This window comes from Dermacentor silvarum, chromosome 8 (genome assembly GCF_013339745.2).
Source record: "Dermacentor silvarum isolate Dsil-2018 chromosome 8, BIME_Dsil_1.4, whole genome shotgun sequence".
NCBI classification, from domain to species: Eukaryota; Metazoa; Arthropoda; class Arachnida; order Ixodida; family Ixodidae; genus Dermacentor; species Dermacentor silvarum.
The window spans coordinates 22,743,697-22,770,398 of record NC_051161.1 but is presented as its reverse complement, the minus strand read 5'-3'; the positions used below and the strand labels follow the sequence as shown (position 1 = coordinate 22,770,398).

Genomic DNA, 26,702 nt, shown 5'->3' with positions numbered 1-26,702 from the left:
CGCCACAGCGAGATTAGACAGGATAGTTTTCTGAACAATGGCAACAGACGGGACATGAAGAGGTAAATGAAACACCCGTGCAAAGAAGCAGCGCTTAAGGACGGGACCAGTGAGACGACAGACACGAACGCCGATTCGTCGTCTCCCTTGTCCTGTACGTAGCCAGCGTTTTGACAGCGGTTGTGTGCGGTCACACAGACAGCGCGCACAACTGTTGTCGACGGCGGCGGCGTTTTGCCCGCGTTCGCACCGAACGCGCGCGGCGTTGGTGACGTGTTTATAGAAGAACGTGCCAACCTTTACCGTACACCCTATGGCGGTGTACCGTAGCGACCATAAGGCCATGGTCCCTGTGGTCACTAAATCAACGAAAACCACCGGATCATATATAATTGTCATTCTTAAATAGTTGAAATAACCAATTACACCATCACATCTTAATAGTCATTATTGGAAATACATAATTCCCACCATAGTACAGCTTCGCTGGTCTTCCATCTCCTCCCGAGTGGAAGGGCTGACAGCTTTTCGTTGGGTATGCATAGAAATGCTTGCGCATTTAAAGATGTCCCACATCCGCCATCTTAATCGTGAGTGGCGCCGGCTCATGCTCCCAGGGCTAACAGTTGGTCTGCTAGATCGGGTGACGCGCGCTGTCTTTCCTGCATCTCGGAGGCCACGGCTAATCTTGCACACGTACACAAACACCCGTTAAAGTGGACGTGATGATGAGCACCACGGTAACCTAATCGGTAAAGCACCACACGCGCAATGCAGAGGTTGTGGGTTCGGCTGTCATCGACTATTCAGCATAGAGCGCTTGATAATTTTCTAATCATACCTGTCGCTTGAAAGCATGATTTGATTCTGTATTCTATATGGAATTAAACACCCAAGTGACCTCAGCTAATTACACGTCGCTTTCCTCAAACGGCTTTCACGCATACTTTTTCACTAGGGGAATGCATGAACCAAGCTACAGCTTCGGTGGTGAACGTTGTTCATTAAAATTCTATAAGCCTTCATATAAGGGTGATTGCAGCGCAGACGGCCATGAAACGTGAACAAGGTACAGAGCAATAGCACGACGTAAAGGAGTCGTGTTGCACTCCTAAAGACTACACGGAAATAAAGCATAAAGCAAAGGCCGGGAAGCTCATATTGGGGCTTGCAGCATACCTAGTCTTTTCAGGTGAAAGCTTAGAATGTGCCAAGCATTCTCGAAGCAACAGCGCTGTAAGGGAATAGCTCCAAGGAAAAGGCGCGAAGAAAACGTGGCAGGGGAAAAGATGGGGAAGCCGGGAGAAACGAGAACGTTGCTGAAGAGGGAAGGAAAAAAAAAAGAGATGTTAAGCTAAAGAAAAGGCGAGCATGCGGCTTCGACGGCCGACATAAGAGTGAGAGATCAAAGGGCTCTGCTATCGGCAATAAAGCCAGGCGACGCCGCGCATTCCGACGGAGCTGCAGCACTCCACAGAACGCGACTCCGAGGATGCCACCTTCGCCCGAATGCCGGCGTCGTCTGCCGAGTATTCGGTGCTTCACCGCTACGGCGATCCCCCTCTGTCTCACAGCCCCCCCCCCCCCCCCCCCCCCCGACTACTTTCCGCGGCGTGTCTTTTTCCGACGCGGCACCGTACCGGTCTCCTCTCTCGTCACCAAATCTGGCTCTCGCATCGTCTCTCTCGACCAAACTTGCCAACGCATAAATCAATTCGCGTCGGGAGCCGCGCCGCGGCTTTGTTGCCGTCGCCGAATTGTTGTTCCCTTTTGCGGGCTGGAGCTGGCCTGGTTTAGTTACTCTTTTAGTCCGCGATCAGGAGGATCCGGCTTCCTTCCCACATTCTCTGCATGCCGAATTGTCGCACGACTTTTGATTTCTCTTTCTCTCTCCTTTAGTTTTTTTTTTTTTTTCGTTTCCCATTGTATACATAAGAGGCCCAGAGCAACAGACTTTGTGGGAAAGTGGCTTCACCTACAGCCACCGATGGGGCGCGGCGGGTCTTTTTCACGCCTTCCTGAGGGAAAGCTCAGCCGTGCGCTGTCGGTGGCTATAGGTGAAGCCCACCGGCTGAACGCTGTCCGCAGATAGAGTCGTCGTTGGAGGCGAGAGAAACGAAAAGGAAACGCGCTGGCAGAAACATCCTTTTGATTGCTTTTGGTTGGTCCACCCAGACGCACGTCGTATTGAAGCCAGCAGCTTCTATTTACGAGTGCTGGCTGCACAATCACATCTAGGCCTGTATTCGCCAAAAAAAAAAAAAAAAGCTCTTGCGCTATACAATCGTTCGTAGACGCAAATGCCAGCCAAATCTGATACTGGACGTATCGTTGGCGAATCCAGTCGGCCAATGGCTAATAGAACTTACGAACAGAAACTTTGTGCACATTCGGGCACCTGGGCCGGTGTTCACAAGAAGCTGTTACGCTAGAATTGTTCGTAAGAAATAAAATTGCAGCCTATCGTGACTCTGGATATATTACTAGCGAAGGCAGCTAGCGCCAATGGTAAAAGGCACCCTCGAGCGGGAAGCATTGTGAATTAAATCCCTGATTTCGATGCACGTACACCACTGCGCGCCAAAGAACATGGCCCATTGCTCGAGATCTGGAGTGTCCAAAGAACGATGCCGCGGAAGGACCGGTCAAGAAAACCGTAATGGCCATTATATTCTGTTTCGCAATGAAGTGAAATTCGTAAGGTGCATAGGCGCTTGTGTAACACCTGTGGCTGAATTCACAAAGCTTTTTGTTCTTTTGTGCTGCTTGTGATCGGCCGGCCGGCTTCGCTAATGATATGTCCAACATCGTGATTTTGGCTGACATCTGCTCTTACGAACATTTTTACCGTAAATGTTTTTCTTTCCTTTCTTTTGTTTCTTTTTATTGTTTTTTTTTTGTGAATGCGGGCCTTCATGTTCCCAGAAGAGCGACTAATAGTGCAGAAGCACAGCTTGTGTTTCATCGTATTCTCTCTTGACTCTTGAACGAATGCAGAATTATTATGTATATTTTTTGGGGGGAGGGGGGATGTTCACGTGCCAGAACCACGACCTGATTATGAGGCACGTCGTAGTGGGAAATTCTGGAACAATTCTGACCACCCAGGGTACTCTAACGTGCACCGAAATGTAGGTACACAAACGTTTTTGCATTTTTCCCCCACCGAAATGCGGCCGCCGAGGCCAGGATCGACACCGTGGCCTCGAGTTCAGCAGTGCAACGTCATAGCCACTAAGCTACCCAGGCGGGTCAGATGGACAAGTGGTAGAGGGCCTTGTGTCCCGAAAAGCGAAACTCCGACACAGCAGTAACCGGAACTTCACAAACTTCACAAATTCACAAATGTATTTGTTCGTAAGAACTTTTTCTGATTAGTCGGCGACCTTCACTAATGATACGTTTCCTGTCCCTATTGGACTGTTCTTGTTCTTACGAACTTTACTAGCATAAGAACCTTGTGTGAATACGGGCCCAGATGCGCAAGACAGGAGGAACGCTAAAGGTGCTCGAGTACTTTTCATAGCACAGTAGTTATCAAAGGGAGTCAGGTGACTCACATGCACTACTGCCATCTTATGCAAGTTGTGATGTTATGCGGTTTTGAGAATTTGTCATCGCTATTTTTTACGGGTGACTGATTCTACACTTGACTTATGAGGTCCCTGTTGAGCGCGTCGTCATCTTGGCGGCCTGAATGACGGTGCAGCGAGGCCTATGTTCGGGTGGACACGTGCTTGAGTTTCTTTATATTCGCGGAGATTTCATATTGCGTGATTTGCGTTTCTAAAGTATGCGCTACACGAAATTTGGCGAGCCCGCTGCCCGAACATATATCGTACTGGCAAAGGATGAAGATGCGCGCAATACACTGGCTTCGATAGATGCGCATCCTTTCTCCGAATATCGTATTTCCTATCCCAGGATTTCAGGAGACCAGGCGGAAAATTTTTCGCGAAGCATTGGATGCATGACATAGCAACGAAATGCTCTTTCCGAAAACACAAAAAAGAAGAAAAAAAAAAGCACATTGAAAACATTTTTGAGATGATGAACGGAAGTGTCTTCTTCTTTGGCGTAGGTGCTGCCTCATGATGGCAATCACCGAAGCGATAACTTCAGGGATAAAAGCTGCTTTACCGCAACATTTCTTCGGCTCACCAACCATTTCCATTTCTGCAATGCTCGTCACGTCTGGAATTACGCAATTTCCTGTTCTCTCTTTGCACGCGAAAAAACTTGCTTCCACAGTTCGCCTGCGTTTCTCGAGAGTACCAGACACTTCTGCCTTATATGTTCTTTTAAAATTTGTTTTATATTTCTGCACCAAGGCGTAAAAGAACAGTTTTCATAGCTATATTAACCCACAATACATACAGTGGCCGCAGCGGAACGCCGACAATTTCAGAAATTCTGATAAATAAAATAAAAAGTACCGCTTATTCATGCGAAGGCTTCGTTTCTCAGAAGCTGCGTCACAAATTTTTCACGGGAGTATACCTCCTATGTCGCGTGAGTTCTCGATTCGAAATTGCAAGTCATCATGGTAGAATGCCACCATGCAGTTGAAGAACAGCCAGTGAATCTGATATATCAACTCTTCAGAGACAGAAAAAAAAAAGTGAGGAGATTGATTCCGTTGAATACAGCGGGCATTTGTAGGGCTATACATTTGACCTGTCCACGTAGCTCTGAGGTACACCATGAATAGAGAACCCCTTGGTCCTTTGCAAAGGACTTGGTGCAGGAGACGTGTTCAGGTTCTAGGTTTCTCGCGAGCACAGAGGGCACTTCCAGGCGCTGCACGCACATTCTGGATTCGATTTCGTTTGTCCCACCGTCAACTGTGTAGCGCTCCCTGAAGAGAGCTCTTAACCGCGCCACGCAGGCTGCACAATCGCCTCCTGTCGGAGAAAACAATTCGGGGACAGTGGTCTAGACCGACATGCGCGCAGGCTGCCATGAACGTGTCGCTTTTAGAGGACTAGTTACTAGAGTTATGGCGCATTTGCTTCCATTTACGCATATCTCATTTCTTTTTATCCCGTGCTGTATTTTGCAATGATTACCTTGCCTCACATTTGTGTGTGTGTGTGGGTCACAATTCCTGCTTCCCATTTTTCCAGTGTCATTCCTCATTGTCTCGCACGAAGCACCCTATTTAAGCAACTAAAAAATTCCTTGGCCCATATTTACAAAAAAAAAAAGCTCTTTAGAATCATGATGCTGGAAATATCGTTAGAGAAAGTAACCGGCTAATGGACACGATCATTTATGAAGTAAGAGTATTGTGAATCCGGGCTCTTTGCAGCTAGTAAGCTGTCAATGGACAGTCATCTCGAGCATTCGAGTGCAAGCAGTTGTCTGTACTTGCGCAAAACAACCTTGCATCTGAATCGAACAAAGGTGCGCTTGAGCATGAAATAAATTGTTGCATTATGTACATCATCGAAAGCTCAAACAATCAAAGCACTTGTTCTTTCTTGTTAAACAATGCTTTATCCTGCAGTGGTGACATTAAGATTTCATCTGCTCTTCACACGAGACGGCCAACTGCTCTTTTGTTTGGCTGTTGGATAACACCATCGGCGACGTGTCTGATGTCACACCGCAAGCGGCAGGCATTACATTGCACAAATTCTTGCGTCTTGACTGCTCCAGCGTCCCAGCAGCAGTTTTTCATTGCAAGTGGAAAGGCGTCTCTAAAATTCCATCATTGGGTGCGTGTCGCAGGCACGCTCTCTCTATTTTGAGTCCGTTCTATCGTTAACCTCGTTGTTCGGCACGGTTTCTCGTATCATCTGGGATTCATCAATGAACAGAGCGCCCTAGGATTCACTGTGCTTCTCTTACGTAACTCTGCTCTATGGATGACTGATAGCCACCACTGCAATGCTCGCATTATCAAGTACATCGCTATCATGAATGGCGTGCTTCCAAACGCCGGCCGATTAGGAAATGCTGTTACGTAAATGAAGCTTTCCAAGTATGAGCCCTGATGTATATGATTGGATTTGTTTCTTAACGTTCGCATCTCTTCCCAGTAAATAAAATCTGTTAGTTGACTGCAATCGTCTGCCGGTGCAAGAACTTCGACATCGCTTGTTCAAGCTTTTCTTTGTAAATGCTTCGCTTGACATTCCGTAGTTAAAGGAGCAGTCCTTCAAACATCGGCGACGTTGCCGCGTTCGAGCTTAATGTTGATGCCCAGCTGATCTCAGTAGGTGCCCCCCCCCCCCCCCCCCCCTTGTATTCCCGTGTAACCCGTCTGAATACATGGCGTTTTTATAGCATGCGCATGGCTTCAGTGACCCCTCATCTATTTCTAATATTTGTTCGAATTTTCTCCCCTTCTCTCCTTCAGGGTAGTCGACCGAGCGCACTTCCTATCGCCTTCCCAGCTTTGTATTTATCTATTCTCTTTATGCGTAGCAAACTACTCTGGGGCGATATGAAGACTCACTTGCTTCCATCTTGGCCATGATTCACAACTCCCGCAACCAGAGTCATCGGGGCGTTGAGTTGTCAAGCACAAAGCGCCAAAGGGAATTACGCGGCGCACAGGAACGCTCTCTCCTTGCGACCCGCTTCTCCCAAGAATTCCGAGAACATTCCTGGTGGATTACATACACTGCGAGAACTCCTCAATGTGTACTCCTCTCCCATCAAAACGAGACACAATCGCTCTTCCTTCCCAACTCCGAGCATCGGAATCCGTCCGTCTCCCTTCGACGACGAGGCGACCCCCCCCCCCCCCCCCCCCATAAGTGAACAGCCGGGAAGCATTGAGCAAGGCATGGGCAAAAGAACAGGTTGTGTTCGTCGGCCCGTACTGAAGAGCTGCCGCGGACACCCAACCATTCGTCTCCATCGCACGTAATGCGTATGTCTATACACTCAGGCGCCCTTGCTGTTGCCGTATATAGGGCGGGAAACACAAAAGCAGAGTGCATTCCTTCCTCGCCCAGCACAGGGGGGGGGCAACGAAATCACCTCCAGATCACAGCAACGCCACGCGCTAGCTGCCCGCGCCCTTCGAGGCGCCACGCAGTCAGCTGCTGAGCGTCTTCGCTCGGTTGGGCGGCCACCGTTGCTCTTTTGCGAAATCTTGCCGGTATACGACGACGACGAGAGCACCATTTTCACTTGCGAAATCGCGCCCCGTGCCCCGGGACGACGAGTCGCAAACGAAAGAAACTGCAGGGCCGCCTGATGAAGACGAATACCGAGAACTGGACGATGGCTCGAAAAGACGCATTTGCCTTTTGCTGGCCGGTCTTGCGTCGCGTGTGGCGATAGTTATAAGTGCGTCTCGAGATTTTTTTTCTTTCTGTTTTTGCGCGAGTATAATGTGATTATGGTGGTTAATTTTGCGAGACTTCGACCCCAGCTCCTTCGTCTGAAAAGCTGACGTTCTAAAGAGCACGGCTTCAGAGGTCAGTGTCGTGTTTGCGCGACGTCTGTTTTTCGCGAATTGAAAGAAAGAAAGAGAAAGAAAGAAAGAAAGAAGAAAGAAGAAAGAAAGAAAGAAAGAAAGAAAGAAAGAAAGAAAGAAAGAAAGAAAGAAAGAAAGCTGGGGACGGCGCGAGAAAAAATACTGGGGCTTCCCAAATGTCGATTGCGATGGAGAAAGCCACGCCACGCGGCAGCCACATCGGCAGCCACGCGGCTGCCGATGTGTAAAAGCAACCGCAAAAGCAAAGACGGAAGGGATAAAGCAAAATACCTTTTGGCCATGCCTACTGAGTGGTAATGAAGCTAACAACCTGTCCCCTGCAGCGAATGCTTACATCGTCTCATCTCATTGGTCCCGGAACTCAGTTCACTTGGTGTTCGCGCGGCAGCTCTATACACTGCTTCAGCAGCAATCAAATCGGCCTTTTTATTTCTCCATTTCATCCTCTCCTCTTTATTTCACTTGTAGCGCATAGAAGCTACATACACTGCGCCCCCCCCCCCCCCTCTTCCCTTTCCGCCATTTTTCTTCTCGTTGTTTTTCCTTCTGTGTTGGGTTAGAAAACAAAATGTGATGCTTACTCTTACCCAATGGAGATACCATTAATGTGGAGAAGAAAAACTAGATTACCATTTAAGTGAACATCTCTGTAGGAAACTACGTGCATTATTGAGTGATCGAGAGCTGGCCTTAATTCCTGCCACTTCTTTATTCAGCAAAAAAAAAAAAAAAAAAAGAAGAAGAAACGTCGGTGAGAGTATTTTCAATAGTGTTCTCCCATCGTCTGCCCCAAATGAAAGAGCTGACGGATTAGACATAAAGGGTGAGACATACACCGCATACATTTTAAAGCTTTATAGAATTTTTTAAAATCGCCTGTGGCAGATAGTATAATTATTTTCCTCGAACTGGATTATTATTCGAAGCGGCGGACATTACTAGCACGAGAAAACAAAACACATATTCAACTAATTAACAAAAATTGACGAATTAACGTCCTAATTACTTTACCTACCATATTGCAATTTACGAATTGTAGCCGGTGAGCTTGTAAGACGTATCAGCTTGAAATAAATTTTCGGGATGACCCCTGCTTCGAGATGTTATTTCCCAAAGTGTGGGCGAAATACATAGGCGTTCCAGTTACTTTCGTGCTTCAATGCATAAATAAGCGTTTTGTTAAAAAGTAAGTGGAACAACAGTGCATTTTTAGGACAAGTTTGATGGCGCATATCTCCAAACTGGCGTCAATCTGGAAATTCATACGTTGGTCCAGTTCGCTTCATCACTTTTGCATCCCAACACAGTCCGCGTCTCTGGAGACCCTCTAAGCCTCCGCGTGCCCCGTCGTTAGCGGAACAGCACGACGGCGACGGCGCGAACGTAACTCAAACGTTCGGATAATTCCTATCGCAATCAAAACGCACTGCAGAGCACAGCACTCGGCCTATAGTACACACAACTTGGTGTACTATAGTGCCAAGGCGTTTCGACACATGTCATTTCGAAGGAACGTGTTAGAGAGGACCGTAGGTACAGTTAGCCCGAACATGATCGTGTACAATTCCAGGCGCATAATTCGTACATGTGCAGTGCACTACTCAACGGCACGTCACGTACGGATATGCGCAATGCACGGCACGAAACTGACTGCTGGTAAAGTTGGTATACCAACTTTACCAGCAGTCCTATAGGACTTTATGCTTCAAACTGTTGCATTTCTTTCTTTCTTTCTTTCTTTCTTTCTTTCTTTCTTTCTTTCTTTCTTTCTTTCTTTCTTTCTTTCTTTCTTTCTTTCTTTCTTTCTTTCTTTCTTTCTTCTTTCTTTTTTCTTTCTATGTTGCGCAACCCGCCGATGTGGCGCAGAAGTGGTGCGATGGTTATGGCGTCCTCTTGCCGTCCTCAATGTAGCCGGTTCGATTTGCTGTCGATCAAATAGTCTGTTCGTTTCCAATAGGTCCGCAATTTAAAAAGACCCGCGTAATGAACTTTGTGTGCACCTAAAGGATCCCGGATGGTAAAAATAAATGCGGAGCCCTCTACCATACGTCACCGTCTCTCATAGCCCCCAATAGGCAGTTTTGGGAGGTTAAACCCCATATAACTGTACGTTAGTCGGTCGTGCAGCCCGTATCAACGTGCAGCAACACAGGAACACGAACACGCAACATTTGCTTCCATTTCTTTTTGAGTTTTACCACTAGTGTTTCCAGAGCTCCCGCGTACACCGTGGTCCACGAAAATCCACGGAATTCAGTGCTCGTTTTCAAATCGCGCAAATCTCCCAAGCAACGCGGCCAACGTGTAATCGCGGTGAAGTCGCTCTAGTTCCCTTTCAGAATCGAAGCCCGCAAACGCTACAAACAACAGCCAACACGGAAACGCGATGAATCGTTCCAGTTTCTTTTCCCCTCGCTCGCGTGTTCAATGCCTGCGCATAGTATATATCAGAAGGCGTGCGTGACACGACTTCGCAGCAGCGGCCTTGTGGCGGCCCACACAGAACGAGCAGTAAATATCGGCGAGCGAAACAATGCCAAGAAGGAGGGACGCAAACCTAACGCGACCTTGACCGACGAACAACGGCGTAGCGCGCACGCCGCCGGCAACGTCGGAGCCTCGCGGGGGGCGCCGGGTTACGCTATCACCGTCGGAAGTCTGCGTCACAGGGCAGGGCAGTAGCGCGAAGGAGGACGCCGGCCACGCCCACTCTATACTCCGAAAACGCGCCAAGCAATTGTCCCCGTGCGGTGAAACGCGAGTTCCTTCAACTCGGGCTTGCTCGGACTGTGCACTCAACGATTTCTCATTTCCGAAAGGTCGTGCTTGAACTGGGTATGAGGCTCACAAAGCGGTACTAGAATTTTTCTCAACCAGGGGTCTAGAATCTCACCTGCTGTGGTCCATCCTCCTCTTTTTTTTTTTGTTTTTGTTTTTCGCCGCCTTTATCTTTCCGTTTCTTCCCCTCTCCTCTTCAAGCAGGTGAGCAAGTTGTCCCTTTTAGGAGACTATTGCTAACGGGCTTTTCGTTCTCTCAGTGCGGTGTTTATATATACTTATATAGTTAATTATTTGTAATAATAATGAAGCGCACAAAGTAAAGAAAAGATGTCATTTCTCGTCTCACACAAACAAAAAAAATGACAGCAGATCCACGAGGTGAATGATGATGAGTGGGCGAAGCTCCGGAGGGAATCATCGGATCTCCCGCTTAAGGGGACGCTAGCACAAACGCGTTGTTATGGGGCGGCAGCTAAGTTATTAGCTGCCGCCCCTTGCTACTAGGGGCGGCAGCTAATAACTTAACTTGTACATGCGATTTCAGTCAGTAGTTCAAGTTTTATGAAAAAAAAAGCGTCATCGACTGACTGTACAATAAATCAAAATTTAAATAATTCTTGATTGCGAGCACTCATTAGAAAACGTACGAGCGACTAATCCGCCACCTCGAACTTATTCCAACAAAGTCTGCAGCGGCTTGAAATTTAAAAAAAAATGCGGTGAACCCAAGGCACCTTCTTGGAATCTACATACAGCGAAGCGTTATTTAAATGCATGAAGAGTGCTGAAACCCATGTTTAGTTTCTGTTGGCGTTCGCCATTCTTCTTCTCGTCTTTCCATCTATTTAGCCCTGCTTTATTGATCACGCATTACCAACTCACCCAGGAGTCTATGCTTTTTATTTACTGCAATGTCAGCACAAGGTCATACCGAAGGCCCTCGCCCAAACCGCATCATTCACTTTACAAGCTGTCCAATTAACTAACGCAGTCCCTTCGCATCTGCTCGGTTGCGCCCGCATGCGCTCTCGCTCGCCCCTTCTACGCAGTGTGATGCACGCGGCGGTCATCTCAAAAATATAGTTGGCGTTGGCAACGATAGAAGCACACATGCGACTGTAGCCTAATCGTTAGGGCATCGGGCTTTCGTGCTGGGAGGTTCGAGGTTCGATCCCCCCATCGAGCACGTGACCTATTCGGCAAGGCAGCACCCAGCAGCAGCAGCCACGGTCAGGAAAATTTGGGAGGTTTCGCCAAGAAAGGGTTCGCTTGAAAATATGCTACTTTTAAACATTTATCCACAGCGCATCATAACTCGCGATCGGAGGAGATACATTGAATGTTTCGCGCACTCGATTCAAACAAGGAGGTAACTGACGCTGGGTCAAGCAAGGTAAATAGCCCATTGGCATGACTGAAACAATGACGTACGATCGAACCGGCTGCTGTGCACGGTGATTGAGAAGCAAACGGGCGAGAGGGGCGGGAACAAAGCGTCCCGTCAATCGCTGTCTGCGAGACGGCCCTGGAGAAGAACGGGCCCTTTTGTTCCCCGGCTCGTTCCTCGATAGTCTCTACATTCGGTCTTTCTTTATTGTCTCGACACTGCCTTGGGCGCGCCGCAGCCGCTGACATTCGAACTTGCCTCATTGTAAATGTTTAACAGCAAGGTCAGTGGACAGAGACAAAACAAGTAAGTTTGCGTCACGGTCGAATTTACTTCGTCTCAACGCGTCCTCCGAGATCACACTCGGAAGTTTTGCTGTGCCAGCAATCTCGAAGGCTATGATCACAAAGACCTCTTTCAAAAACACCTTGGAGGCACGATAACGCTCACTCGCTCGGTGAATAAGAGTGGTGTTAGTCAAGGCGTGAACACACTGTGACGAAGATGCCTCGAAGTTTGACCGGATCTGATAAGTATTTTACGACCAAGAGATAATTTGACATTGAGATAGCACGTCACTCGTCGCCCACCACATACGCAACAGAAGTCACATTAGGAAGCGTCCATTCTGCATTTCGTTCGTGGTAGGAACGTGTGTGTATGGCTTACCAGTTTAATGCGCTTCGCATGGGCATATTTGCTGCAGATTGTATAGTCGTTCCATCACTTATCACGCATTGCATCGGCTTATTTTTCTCAGCACTGCTCTTGTCGTGTCGGTGCTGATCGAATGGGGCTGCCTGTCTCGTCCTCACGTGTGCCCCAGCCCAGCCAAGCAGAACTGCAGCAGCCGACGAAATGGACATGTGCACTAGGTGAACACTTACAGAATGCCCCCCCACCCCCAACTACGGGCATAAAAGGCGAAGCGCGAAATGGTACGAATCTGATGGTGTTTTTATCGGGCTTCGAGCGAAACCTTCGCTGAGTGCGCGCGTTTGTTTGCGATATGAAGGGACCCAAGGCAAACACTCGTCTCGTCATGCGATTCGTTTCCGGGCGAGTTCGCGCCGTATATAGTGGTTCAACGGCTTGAACGAAGGCTTGGCAATAACAGAAAGACGGTTTGCGCAAAAGGTTAGGCGCCGCAGTCTTGGATGCTTACCAAACGCGTCTTTGGTGCTTACCTTACGTGCATTTAGGGTGTATTCGCCATAGCATCACTCAAACAAACCATACTCTCCTGAGACACGAAGGCGGCGCAGTCACATGATAGGTTTCGGATTAAGCTGTTATTACCGACTGGTACACGTTACGAAGATGAAAATCCCAGTTTTTTTCTTAAATACCCCGGTAAGGTGCTGAAGCCAAGATTGGGTATCAGGACAAAATAGCAATCACCCTGTGTTCCGTGTTGGAAAACCACTTTTCTTGGCGCAAGGTCGTAAATGGAGGTGTATCATAATGCGGTGCCGGAATGTAGACGCTGCAGCTTGGATTTTTATGCTCGCGGTATTCGAAACGACCTCAAGGTTGTTTTTTGCTGTTTGTGAAAAGACCCATTAATATAGACCAAATTTAGAGTTTATTTTTTTTGTGTTCTTTTTGACCGGTGAGGCGGTTTTCCTTTAGCTCTCCCACAGACTTCCGCTTCACGGAAACTACATCGTCGCCATTACATGGCTCAACAGAGGACAAAACATATACCGTATTTGCATACAGGTAAATAACGCGACCACTAATATATTGCGAGTGGGAACTTTCAGATACTACGAAAGAGAAGAAACAACACACACACACACACACACACACACACACACACACACACACACACACACACACACACACACACACACACACACACACACACACACACACACTTATATATATATATATATATATATATATATATATATATATATATATATGGGGCGTGTGTGTGTGAGAGAGAGACGATTATACATGCGCCCTCGAATATAGCGCGAGGCGCGTTCTGTGGTTAGAATTTACAACAACAAAAAAAAAGAACTCGTGTTATATATTTGTAAACACGGTATAACGAGTCGGCAGTATAGCCACTTGTACTACAAGACAGATGCGGCGATCACCAGTTCTACTCTCTCCGGGAATTATGCAACAAACGCTATACCTAAATAGCCTGACTGCAACAATTTACGCAGTCAAGCTCACCATTGTTGGTGATTCTCTGGATACGGATAAGAAAGCCGAATTGATTCATTTGACTCTCGCCCGTTCTAAAACGGCCAGTTTTCTTAGGTTCGGGGGCACATTTGCGCACTCGGACTTTCTCGATACCGTGCAACAAAGTTGTGGGGCGCCATTCGTCGTTGAACGCGCCGATTATAGTTCTTTGAGACGCATGCGTTCTGTCGCGCGAGAGCTTTTCGGTGTCTGAAAGTTTAAATGCTGTGGTATAGTCATGGTATTGTGTATCGCGCTTCCCCACCGCCAGGGCTGACGGTTACTGGGTCGCGTTTGTCACCTTTTAAATCAGCTGAGCATGCCTTGTCGTGATGCGCCGAAATGTGCGCACTTCTTACATGGGTAATACACATTTCAATGCAATATACTTGCAAACTTAAATTCGTCACTGCTTTCGCTCTTCCAATGGCACTCAACGGCACCAGGCTCAGTGATAACCTAGCTTGGCTCAGAAATCAAACACTCCTGAAAAAATTATTTATTTATTTATTTATTTATTTATTTATTTATTTATTTATTTATTTATTTATTTATTTATTTATTTATCGGAACGTGGCAACGCGCTTAATATCACCCGCGCAGAAGATAAGAATTATCATCGGTGTGATATACAGTGCTTCCTGGAGTATTGCCATTGTTGGCGAGTACAGTTTCGTTGCGTACGCCTAACACGCCGATAACAATCACACCGCAATGAGTAATTCCGCGGCGTACTTTCAAGAGATTTGCGTTACAGGTGCCCTTTAACTCGCGCATGTGTTTATGATGAATCCCCAGAATTATCACCTCTATTAAGGCAGTAGGCCTGCCGAGCGAAATGTATAAGCACGCAATGAATTGAATTGAATTCTGGGGTTTTACGCGCCAAAACCACGTTTTGATTATGAGGCACGCCGTAGTAAGGCTCTCTGCATTAATTTTGATCACCAGGGGATCTCTAACGTGCCCCCAACGCGCGGGACCCGGGCGTTTGTGCATTTCGCCCACATCGAAATGCGGCCGCCACGGCCGGGATTCGATCCCGCGACCTCGTACTTAGCAGCGCAACACCATAGCGACTAAGCCACCGCGGCGGGTATGAGCACGCATTGGACAAGCTCCGAGGTCACCCAAGAATAATTAGATTCGATGTCTTAGGGTTCGCACAGTATTGTTTTAAACAGTTGGCTATTGCGAGCGCGGTCGAGAAGGAAAGAAAACGGAAAAGGACGACTCACACTGACAGGTCTTCCTGAAACCACATATTCGCTTTATTTGCCTGCTTTGCACCGCTGGGACGAGCTGCCACAATCATTCTATTCTTTTCTGCACGCAGCGTTACGCCAGTAGCAAGCGTAATGCATCATCTTCTCATGCAGTTTCGCCCCCTATACACGACTATTTTTCGTACCTGCGTCAGCACAACGCGCGCAATTCGCCTTCGGGCGTCGAAGAGCACGCGTGGACTTTGGAGCAGTGCCACTCATGTGCCGTGTGGTTATACAATTGCCCTCACCGGGAACAGTGAATATGTAGTACGCACATGTATGCGTATGTTGTGCAAGTGCGTGTGTGTTGTGTGCACCTGCACGGCTACATGCGCTGTCGCAGGCAGGAATGTGTCGCCGGAACGTCTTTCGTTCAAGCACTGTCTCTCTCTCTCACGTGCATGCGTGGTAACGTCAAATTAAAAGCGATGATGAGTTTAACAAGTGTGACGACGTGAAAAACAAAATAAAGGCTATTTTCTGTGAAGTATGGGAACTGAGGTTTATTTTGTTGAATGCATTGCTTAGTAACGCGCACGTCGATCTACAAGAATGATACAGCAACCGATGTTTGGTGCGCGCAGAAGTGTTCGGCTCGTTTTGATAAGCCGCGGGAATGGAGAAGGCGTTGGTATGGCAGTTAACATCATGCAGAACTGTTCTAATCACATTTATTCTTTATCGCCATCTTTTGATTTTTTTGTATCGCTGTGAACAATGCGGCCAAACCTAAGAAGTGTCAACGTGCTTCTCTAGCATGCGCCTCCGTGAATCTGTTTTTACCCCGTTTGCTGACATCCAAGCAGACGCATCGGCATACTGAAGAGTACAAGGCGTATTGGAAGGCGTCATGTCAAAACTGGTTGCTATGAAGCGCTCCAAGTTGTACTATCCCCAAATTCATGTCCTACACACCTATACCAATATGTCGTGCTTCAAACATGACTAGGAGCTAGCCTGCCGCAGCAAGCACAAGGTCGACAGTTTTCGCAATAGTGTTTTGGACCTACGCAAACAATAAAGCAAGGAAAAAAATTAGAACGGTAAGCGCGGGAAAATAAAGAAAAAGAAAGGAAGAACGAAAGCGCCAAACAAAAATAAACACGGCGGGGAAACTGCGACGACAGCTGTGAGTCAAGGATGACATACTGCAGTCGCCAGGTCGCGCTGCGCTCGCATCGCCAGCGCCGTCTTCGACCACGACAAGGTTTCACACCGCGTCCGGCAACGCCTTGCCGGAGACACGTCACAATCTGGTTAGATAGGGATCTACGAGTAGAGACGGAAATTGAAACGGGCTGTCGCGTCGCCCGCTGCTGTTGCAGCCCATATAGCTTCTTCTCTCAGCAGTACGCAGCTTGACGTTTGCCGGTCGCATGACAGGTTTTCCTTTTCTTTTTTCCTATCGAAAGCGCCTCACTTGCAGATGAGCGGGCACGAATAACGTCGTAAGTAAAATCAGTAGCCGCAACGGATATAAAAGAAAATGCCACACGTCGGGTTAGCTGCGACAGTGGCAGCGACACCTGAGAAAGCGTCGTCCGGTTTGGTGGGGGAGCTGGAAGCGTAACGCGAAGACGCCAAACGGAAAAGTGGTTTCGAGTGGGAAACCGTCACGTGACCTTCCCCTAACTCGTATTACATAGACGCCACGGCCAGTCGCTGAACGTGTCGATCCGATGGAACGGCAGCGACAAAGAGCGCCACTGCTGCGAAAGTGACGTTTCGTCGAGCGAAGTATGCAGAGTGACGACGCGATTCGGCGAGAAAAACCAGCTCGGCCTGCAGTGTATTTCGGGCTACTTCGTACGACAGACAGGGTGTTCCAGCGAACATTTTCCGAAATTTTTAGAGGTTGCCTGTGGCAGACAGCACAGTTCATGAGCTGGTCTACTCGAAGAGGCGGAGATCACTTGCACAAAGAAGTGAAATGCATAATTGACTAATGAAAAGAAACTGTACTAATTACGTTTTTAACTAATTAACTTATGGCTCATATTGTAATTTACGAATTCTAGCCGTGGAGTTCGCAAGGCGGATCCACTTGGAACGAATTCTCAAGGATGACACCAGTTTCGAGATATTAATTCCCGAACTTTGCGGAGAAATGCATTGGCGTTCCAGTTACTTTCTTAACATAACGTCGTTTTATGCAATGAAGCACAAAAGTAACTGGAATGCCAATGCATTTCTCCGCAAAGTTCGGTAATTAATATCTCGAAACTGGTGTCATCCTTGAGAATTCGTTCCAAGTGGATCCGCCTTGCGAACTCCACGGCTAGAATTCGTAAATTGCAATCGGGTGTTATAGACGCCGATATGATATTCAATAAATAAATAAATAAATAAATAAATAAATAAATAAATAAATAAATAAATAAATAAATAAATAAATAAATAAATAAATAAATAAATAAATAAATAAATAAACTGCACATGTGCTCAGCGCACAAGACATGTTACAGTTCAGCAGAGCAGATGTCATCGTTCGTGTTAGAAATAGCTCAGACACCATGTCTCCGACGTAGAAGGTTCGGCATCGGCTGTGGGTAAACTTCCTTTAATAACCAATTAGCTGTGGGCAACCTAAGCTTGGACACACGAACGCCGATTCGCTTTGGAAATAGAGGATGATCATTTTTAAGTTTTATGGAATTTTTAAAAATTGCCTAAGGCAGATAGCATAATTCATGTTCTTGAGCTGGATTATTCGACGAGGCGGACATTGCTAGCATGAGAAATCGAAACACATATTCAGCTAAATAACAAATAAAATCACTAATTAACTTCTTAAATAATCACCTTACGGCACACATTGCAATTTACAAATTGTAGCCGGCAAGCTTGCAAGACTTATCCACTTGAAATAAATTTTCAGGATGACACCAGTTTCGAGATATTTCCAAAAGTGTGGAACGAAATTTATGGGCGTTCCTGTTACTTTTGTGCCAAAAGAGCGTTTTGTTAAAAAGTAAGAGGAACAGCAGTGCATTTTTAAGGCGTCATTCTGGAAATTCATTCCAAGTGGATACGCCTTGCAAACTCACCGGTTACAATTCGTAAATTGCAATATGGACTGTAAAGTAATTAGTTCAAAAGATAATTAGTGGCTTTCTGTTAACTAGTTGAATATGTGCTTCAATTTCTCGTGCAAGTAATATCCAACTCTCTGAACAATCCAGCTCAATGACTAGAATTATGTTATCTGCAACAGGCTATTTTTAAAAATTCCATAAAACTTAACAATGATATAGATATAGACACGATATGTAGACACGATATAGACACAACATGTAGACACGATATAACGCTTTCGCCTTTAAGAGAAAACTTAAGCTCGAGAGCTCCTATCTAAATACACAAGAACAGAGAAATTGTTTTTCTCGGCAATCACCGCAACAATTTTGATCAGGTTTATTGCATTTAAAAGAGAAAGCTAGAATCTAGTAACTCTAGTAAGTTAATTTTCATACTATTGAATGACTTGTTTTTAATAAGAATTTTCGACACTGCAATATTTAAGAAAGATAGTGTCGACTTTATAACTCTTTAACTTAACAATAAAAATGGTATTCCAATTTTATAAACTGCGCCTAATAATTATTAGTTCTAAAGCAGATAAAATTTTTGTATTGTGTATACACCGCTTTGAAATATACCCCTTGTTCGTGTGTATAGGGCTTTTGGATGTGAACATGGTAATAATTTCACTTAAGCTGTTCATTCATATATCAAATTTGTCCGCTTAAGATCATCTACAGATGCAGTTTACAGAAGTGCCGTGACAGTTGCTTTTGCCGCAGAGTGAGGTATTTGTGATTTTTCGCGCTTCTATTGGCTTTAAAGGTTTCCAGTTTTCAGCACTTTCTGTAAACACTCTGAGGTCTTAAATCAAAATTCTGCGTTTCAGAGTTCTAGAGTTAAACTGTCTCTTTCAAATGCAGCAAATTTCATTCAAGTCAGTCTAGCGGTTGTCTCGTAAAAGCATTTCTGCGTTTTACATGTATTTGAATAGGGAAATCAAAGTTGATCATGAGCTAAATGTTACTCTTATGGTCGCTTTATTAAGCAACAAGCAAACGAATCTGGGAAAGCTGGTGTCTTGGTTTGATGGCTCATTTGCATACTTCTGGTTGTATAGCGGGAGCTCACACTAGTGATCAGTGTCCCCGCTGCCTGGTGTGAATAATCGCTACCAGCATGAGTGAAACGCGACGGTCACGCAACAGTAAGCAGTCAATTACAAAGGGAATGTGCGTTCTTACATGAAAAACGTTTCTTCTTAATAAGAAATATGTTAATGTCGTACGGTGACGACCGCGGGGCGTGCCCTCGACCTCTTACCGTGAAGTTTAAAGCATGTGCGCAGTGACGTAAAAGAAGGAGGATATAAAACATTCCAAATTTGGATTGTACCTGCAGTGTGTGAGATCCGGTTAATGGTGTGCACATTAATGCATTAGAAAAAAATCTACTCTTCCTGGGAAGATACGACCGCTTTCTGAGTGTAAGGGTGACGATAAAAGCTTCATGGGACCACTTTGAACGACGAAGCAGGTTGCGTATCAAACTGTCGTATTCAGTTTCTCCAAAATCAGGCGGTAATGTACGCTCAGGAGACAATATGAAACTATAGCATTATGTTTCCTCGCGTAGAGATAATTCATCTAAGGTTAGGCCGTACCTTAACAAGATGGATCTCTTCAAAGATTCTCTCTCTCTCTCTCTCTCTCTATATATATATATATATATATATATATATATATATTGTTTTCCCGCGAACCATTGTCGCGTAGAATTTGCCACCTACGAATGTGGCGTACCGCATTAATGCGGACATGTTCTATCGCAATTTGCTCGCCGTAATAATGCCTTGCTGGAGCAGCGGGTAATGTATGAATACGTAAATAATAAATAAAGTGGCTGCGTTTCGATTTTTATTTGTTTACGTGCTTCCGACATCGCTCGGGCAGAGATTTTCGTCCCCGTTCAGATTCTCTTTGCTGTACGACCTAGGTTCTTTTTTTTATTATTATTATTCCAAAGCTCTTGCAAAAGGGCCATAATGTCATCGACCAAACGTCGCGCGCACGCGAAAGAGTTGCACAACCGTAGCAGCGTCCGCCGCGACGTCCGGGAAATACTTTGTTCCTGTTTTCTTCCTTGTCCGCAGATAGCAGCGTGCTTCTGCTTCAGCAACCTTACAGAATAAGGATCGAGACGGATGTCTCCGCTTGCGCTCGTCTTACGACACGATCTTCGCAACCGGCCGCTGTGGATCAGGGGGCTATGCTGATTGCTAACTCTCCGGCTCGATTACAGACCACGATGGCCGCGTGCATCCTGATGGAAGTATATTAATAATAGTAAATAAAAACAGTGGTGTTCTTTGACTTCAGTGCAGGCCAGAGTACCCCAAGAGATCAGTGTTTATGATAAATGATCCTGTGTAGTTACGTACGATGTTACGCACGTATACCATTGTATTGCTGAGTGAACTTGACCCGATCTGTTAGTTTAGACATACAACCAGAGCGTCGAACCGACACTCTTTTTTCGTTCCGGTTGTAGTTTCGGTTAAGCGAAAACGATTCAATTCCGGTTCAACTCTGGAGCGAAAAAATAACCATTCAAAGCGGTTCAGACTGGTTCAAGTTCATTTGCATAACTGAAAAAAAATATTACAAGAAAACAGCGCAAACTTATTTTCTAAAAAAGCTCAACGTTGCTCATGAGCTTTACGGAAAGATTACGCGTGCTCTTCAGGCCGCACGTAGTTAGTAGTTGCAAAATAATTATGCAGATGTAACGCCAATGCCGAAATTTATATGAATCAAAGCTTTAGAGGGAGAGAGGAAAGTTTACTGAGTAAACGCAGATAATCATTTAGCCTCCCACGCTTCTCTGCAGAGGTAAGGGAAATAGGAGGAAAAGGAGGGGCATGAAGAATTATGAGTATAGACAGAAGGATGCGACAATATACGCACCCCTGTCTCAATGGCCCATTCTCAGCCTCGAATTTAAGCCGGTGTTAAATAAAGATTCTGGCTCGCTTAGTTAATATAATGTCCTACCAGGATCCAGTAAACTTTTTTTCCCTCAAGTGCCCCTTATTAATTGGCCCTAACAAAGTGGTTTTGTGACTACAACCCCTGGACCCATATTCCCCCAAAAAGCTCATAGGTTACAATATTTCGTAGGAGAGAATTTCACCCAATCCCTAAAGCTGGACATATTAGCGAAGGCTGCCAGCTAATGGTACTTACATACGAAAGTACTTACGAGAACTTTCGAATGAAACGCTTTGGGAATTTCTCCCGCGGACCTTATTCGCCAGGAACACGAAGTTAAGTTTGGAGAGTAAGGAAGGGGCATGACTCTGGCACCCGTGACTCCGACTCGGACTCCTTTTTTTCACACGGGAGACTTCTTGTCATAGCGGAGCAACACATCTACAGATCGCGGTTTTTGAGGTGCAGCATCGGAAGGAAGGGAAGAGTGAAGAAGGAAAGGCAGGGAGGTTAACCAGTTTAGCACAACCGGTTTGCTACCCTACACATGGGAGCGTTATGGGGGAGAATGAATAATGGAGAAGAGAGAGAGCACATGGCACAGCACACACATCGTCAGTCACAGTCCGTCACTCTTGAGGCTGTGACAGTGATACAGCGCCGGAAAGTGAGCTGACGTCTTCCACCTCGTATAGGAGGGCACGATCTTTACCCAGCACCAAGATTACACACAGCCTTCCCGGAACCCTCCATCCGCAAGTGTTTAGCTATGGAAAAGGTGGAGAGGGCTGTCACAGCACAGAAAGGGAATCCTGGACTGTCGCAGAGGGAATACTTCTGCGAGACGTCATTGTCCGCGCAATTTTGACTTGCCCTATGGTAACGCCCATTCTCTGCCATTTCTCCCAAGAGATTCCCCACCAAGAGGGCAGGTCATACCTGTCCACTATAACATATGCAACAACCTGGGATAGTAGACAAAGAAAACTTGGATTTAAACCTCACGTTCCGGGAGCATATGTCCGAAGCAATATGTCATTGCTATTGCATCTATACTTCAACTTGCGCGATTAAAAGACACCATCCAGGCTAGGAAGTGCTTCTTTATTTCAGTGGCCACATATAGGTCTCCAATTAACAAAAAATATCTTATGATCATCAATTTAATATGCTTACGAGTGCATTACTGACATATCTGCCCCTCCAACGCGATCCGTTAAAAAGCGTTCGAATGATGCTGCTACTTCTAAAAAATCAGGAGAAGATGGTGTGTATTTACACATGAGGTAGCATAGTTGTGCCACATGTGGGGGCAATCCGTGGACGGAAAACTCCAGAAAAGGTGGCCAGCCTGAACCGAAAGTCATTATTATTTTTCTTTCAGTTTGACTCCGAAGTAAAAATAAAAAATTGTAACGTCCCGGTTTAGTTCCTGTTCGAGCAAAAATAACGTATTTGTTTTCTTTTTTTTTCGGTTTGCGATTTACGGTTTAGTTCCAGTTCGATACCCTGCCAACAACCTATATTAGCACGCGGAGTACTGCTGCACCGACGGATGAAGACTACAAAGAATATAGATAATTCGATTAGTGGCGTTGACGGTCACATATCGAGTGAAATTTCCGTTGCGGCATTGTTGTCCCTATTATGGTTAGCTATAGTGTAATATTTCATTTATTCATTTATTTACTATTTCTTTAATTATATATACTACTATATTTTTGCTGTAGAACGAAGAGAAAGGTAGTAGCCGATACTATCGCGCAAGTCAAACTTTCCACAGCAACCGACGGATAACCGAACAAAAGCGAACAAAATAAACCCGGATTTTTTCCACTACACAAATTGCCTAGCAATCTACACTGAAGGTTTGGCAGGTAAATCCCCGATAGATCATATTACTATGCCCGCAGAATATAGGGCATCAGAACTACGTTTGCCAATGAACGCTTTTCCGGCGTTCTATCCGGGTAGCAGTAGACAGGCTCCGAAAGAAAATGGACAGGTTCTCGTTGTTCTTGTTTATTCGTTTCACCATACGTTCACTCTCGGTGGCGATTTATTCCCATGAAAACGTTTGCAGCTGCAACGTACGCTTTTTTTTGTTCGAGACCTCAGAGCGTGTACAAGGTTATACGCGCGTTCGGCACGAAGGCGACGCTCGTGTTGTGCCAGCGGATTTCAGTTGTTTCCTCGTGCCATTTAATCCGGCGCGCTTGTTTTCAACAGATCCAAAAGTGGCTGCAGTACAATACCCCAATTACGCTTAGATGACAAATGCACGTCGTTCCTGAAATCCTACAGAAGCAAAGACAGGTTGCAATGATTGCAACACAACCGAAAAAAAAAGAACTACAATTTACCGTGCCGTATGCTTTATTATAAAACTATAGGACTACTATAGAACAACGATGGGCAAGATAGGAGAGCAAGTCGCGGCCTCCGATCTTCACCCGTATGCTCTGGTGCGATCAAATGCACCAGTTCTTGACCATTACAACAAGCATAGCACTTGTTTCCTTTTCTTTTTTTTTTTGTTACCGGGGCCAAAAGCGTAACACATATTACAGTTAACAAACCTTGTCATTAAAGTGCATCACAGTTTCCAAATGCGTAATTTGCCGAAGCAAATTGGGCTCATTTGCCGCGATTGCTGTCATAGAAACAAGTGAAAGCGGCTGCGAAGGTCTCTCTTTTACTAAAGTTCTCTCGCGCATTGCGAGAGCTTCAACTCGACTCATTTTAATTAGAAGCCACATAGCTAGCACGCATGGCACACAGTGCTGTGTGTGCCAGCTGGAACATTACGTCGATTAATGCGCAAACACCATTCCCCCTGACCGCAGAAAAATTTTATGTACTTCAGCGAAGAAATTGAAAGCACGGGAAGCGTTTAGCTTTAGAAATGGCTGCATTTGTTGAGAAAAACTAAGCCCGAGTCAGCGCCGTTCAATGCCGAACGCGGCGCGCACATGTACTCATTAGGTTTTCACGGGTGTCGAACACACACCCGTTCGAATGCCTTCAACTCAGCGAAGGTTAGCTAAGTTTATCGCCTGCGGCTGACGTACGAAAGAAAGAGAGCCCGCAAAACGCACCGCGCACAGCTTTTGTGTAGCGCGGGACATCGGCAAATGCCCCCCCTCCTCCCGCCTTTCTCGCACGCGGCAGCACGTGCTTTCCATCATGCCAGATGCAGATACGCTAATTAGCCGTTCTCCTTTCAGGTACCACGTGACGCGTGGCGGGGCAATACGTGCAACTCGTTCGCGGAGACTCTCGCCCGGGAGACACCAAAGGCTCCCCGACGACGAGTGGCTGACGGACGACTTCCGTCACGGAACCCCGCGCGTGGCGTCTTTAAGCGACGTGCGATCGAGCGCATCGAGCGACAGCGCTGCGCGAATGATGCACGTGACGATAACACGCGATGCGGCGTTTAGCGAAGTGGAACACGGGGACGGGCGTGCGAAAGCGCGAGCCTTGTTTGTCGCGTCCGCATCCGACCAGTTGGGGTCCTACAAACGACAGAGACCGGTCGACTAAGCACGAAAAACGTCCGCACGTGACTCATGGCTAACTTTGCTTGACTTCTCAATCAACCGGCGCCGTTTTGCTGCTACCAGCAGAAATGCAGAAGAAGCACGGGTGCCGTGAGTTGGTCATCTGACACAGAAGAGACGTCTTCAGTACCAGCGAGACGGCTTGTTACGGTGACGTATGTACCTCTCCCGTGTGGCGCGAACGAAGACGCATGCGAAACTTTTATCCTATACTCTTTCTCTGAGCTGTGGATCTTTCGATTCCATCTCTCTGCGCGCGATATTTGAAGAATCTTCTACAGCCCTGCCCCGGCAACGAGCATATAGCATTGCACGTGTAGTCGAGGCGATCGTCGGCGAAAGACGTGTCGGTGTCACTCCGGAAAGCGCGGGAAATATGGGGATAAAGGAGAGAAAGGGCGGTGCCGGGCGGCGCTCACCTTTCCGACATGGGGCGTGCTTCGTGGCGAGGCGCTGGCTCGCTGCAGCGGCACACACGCACTCGGACCAGCGGCCTCCGTGCCGGCGACTGTCAACGCGCCGGCGGCGCTGGCGAGCAAGAGCTGAGCGAGCGACCGAGCCTAGCGCAGCGCCGCCCACCGCGCTGGCGTCGCCGGCGTCGTCGTGGTCGGTGGCGATCGGCGATTTCGGGTGCGTCGCGAGCGCTTCCTGGCGGCGGAGCTTCTCGACGGCGTGTGCGAGCCGGCGCCTTCGTCCGCTCAATAATACATCGCAAGAACGAGCATCGCCCAAACGCCCGCCGCCGTTTGCGACAGCTACGATCGGACTCCCGTATTCTGTCTCAATAAATCGGTGCGTATCTTTTGTGGCAGCAGCAGCAACAGCTAGTTGTAGAGCAGAGTGCCGGAGGGCCAAATTCACAGGTGGGGATTTGAAAAAAAAAAAAACCTATTCGCGAGAAGTTGCCGCCTCGTGCATTTGGGTAAAGACAGCAGATTCTGCGCGTTTGCAAAAAGCAGAAACATTTATAGAAGCTACTCGAAATCGTTTCTGAGTTCACATATGTTCTCTAATCTCATCTGTCTTTCTCTTTATTTCGTTCTGCCGTGAGTAGGGCTCTTACCACACATTTGTAATGATTATGTTCTTTAGAGTGTGATAGAAAACGCATCCAAGGTGTTGCGCCTTGGTGTTTCCAATAAAAGACAAGGCTGGCTGCAAACCACAAACAAGGAAAAGATTATCAATTAAAAATAACTCTCTTATATACACGGACTAGGAATAACATAGCAAAGAAATTACAATGACAGTTATGGCACGAGATAGGCGGATAAGTTCAAGAACAAAGTTCAAGAATAAGTTCATTAAGATAGCTAGGGGTAACAAACATGTGGAGGTCGCGTGCAAGTAAAGCGTTCACCAGTTATAGGCGGGAATGGTGGTCCAGAAGTCCATGTTGTGATGGCGCCAGCAAAATGAAGCCTGGGGTGGATGAAGGGAGCAAGTCTCGAACGGCCGACGTGACGCTGGCGCAACCAAGGTCTTGCCGTTAAGAAGAGGTCAGATACGGTTTTCTCGAGCGTCTTCAGCAGGTCCGCTGTGATCGAGTGGAAGGCCTAGGCATCCAGGCCCAGTCACCTGGCAGCCCACTCGTCCGCGCCTCGTCGTCCAGCTTCCGGAGAGCGCTCACTGTCGAACAAACCGCAGCGTGCTGTGGGAAGACGCCAGGTCGTCGGCAAGTGCAGAGCCGGCCAGGTAGAGGCCTCGTAAGCCCGGGTCCAAGCACCCGTCAAGCTCACACCTCTGCACCCTAATGATGATGATGCCTCAATACTTGGCACAACCCACTGAGGGGGATAGGCCACGAACCGGGTGGTATTATGATAGAAATTTGAAATAAATTAATTTATAAATACATAAGTATAAGAATAAAAATAAATGACTAATTGAAAATGAGAAATAAAGCAATAATAAAAGAATTAAGTAGTTTTTACTAAGTTAGTCAGCCTTGCCTGAATAGGAATAGTAATATGAATTTAATAATAAATTAAATACAGCAAAGGAAATACGTAGATTTTGAATAATAATAATAAT

At 46.5% G+C, this 26,702-nt stretch overlaps 1 protein-coding gene across 1 annotated transcript in view; it reads right to left on the bottom strand.

The window, feature by feature from the left end:
* The window catches only part of LOC119461995 (metabotropic glutamate receptor), a 246,909-nt gene extending 221,689 nt beyond the window's left edge, over positions 1 to 25,220 (bottom strand). The window contains exon 1 of the mRNA XM_049672386.1: positions 25,088 to 25,220. The gene's annotated coding sequence lies outside the window, so the exon portion shown is untranslated. The remainder of the gene's footprint in view (positions 1 to 25,087) is intronic.
* Between the last annotated feature and the right edge of the window lie 1,482 nt (positions 25,221 to 26,702).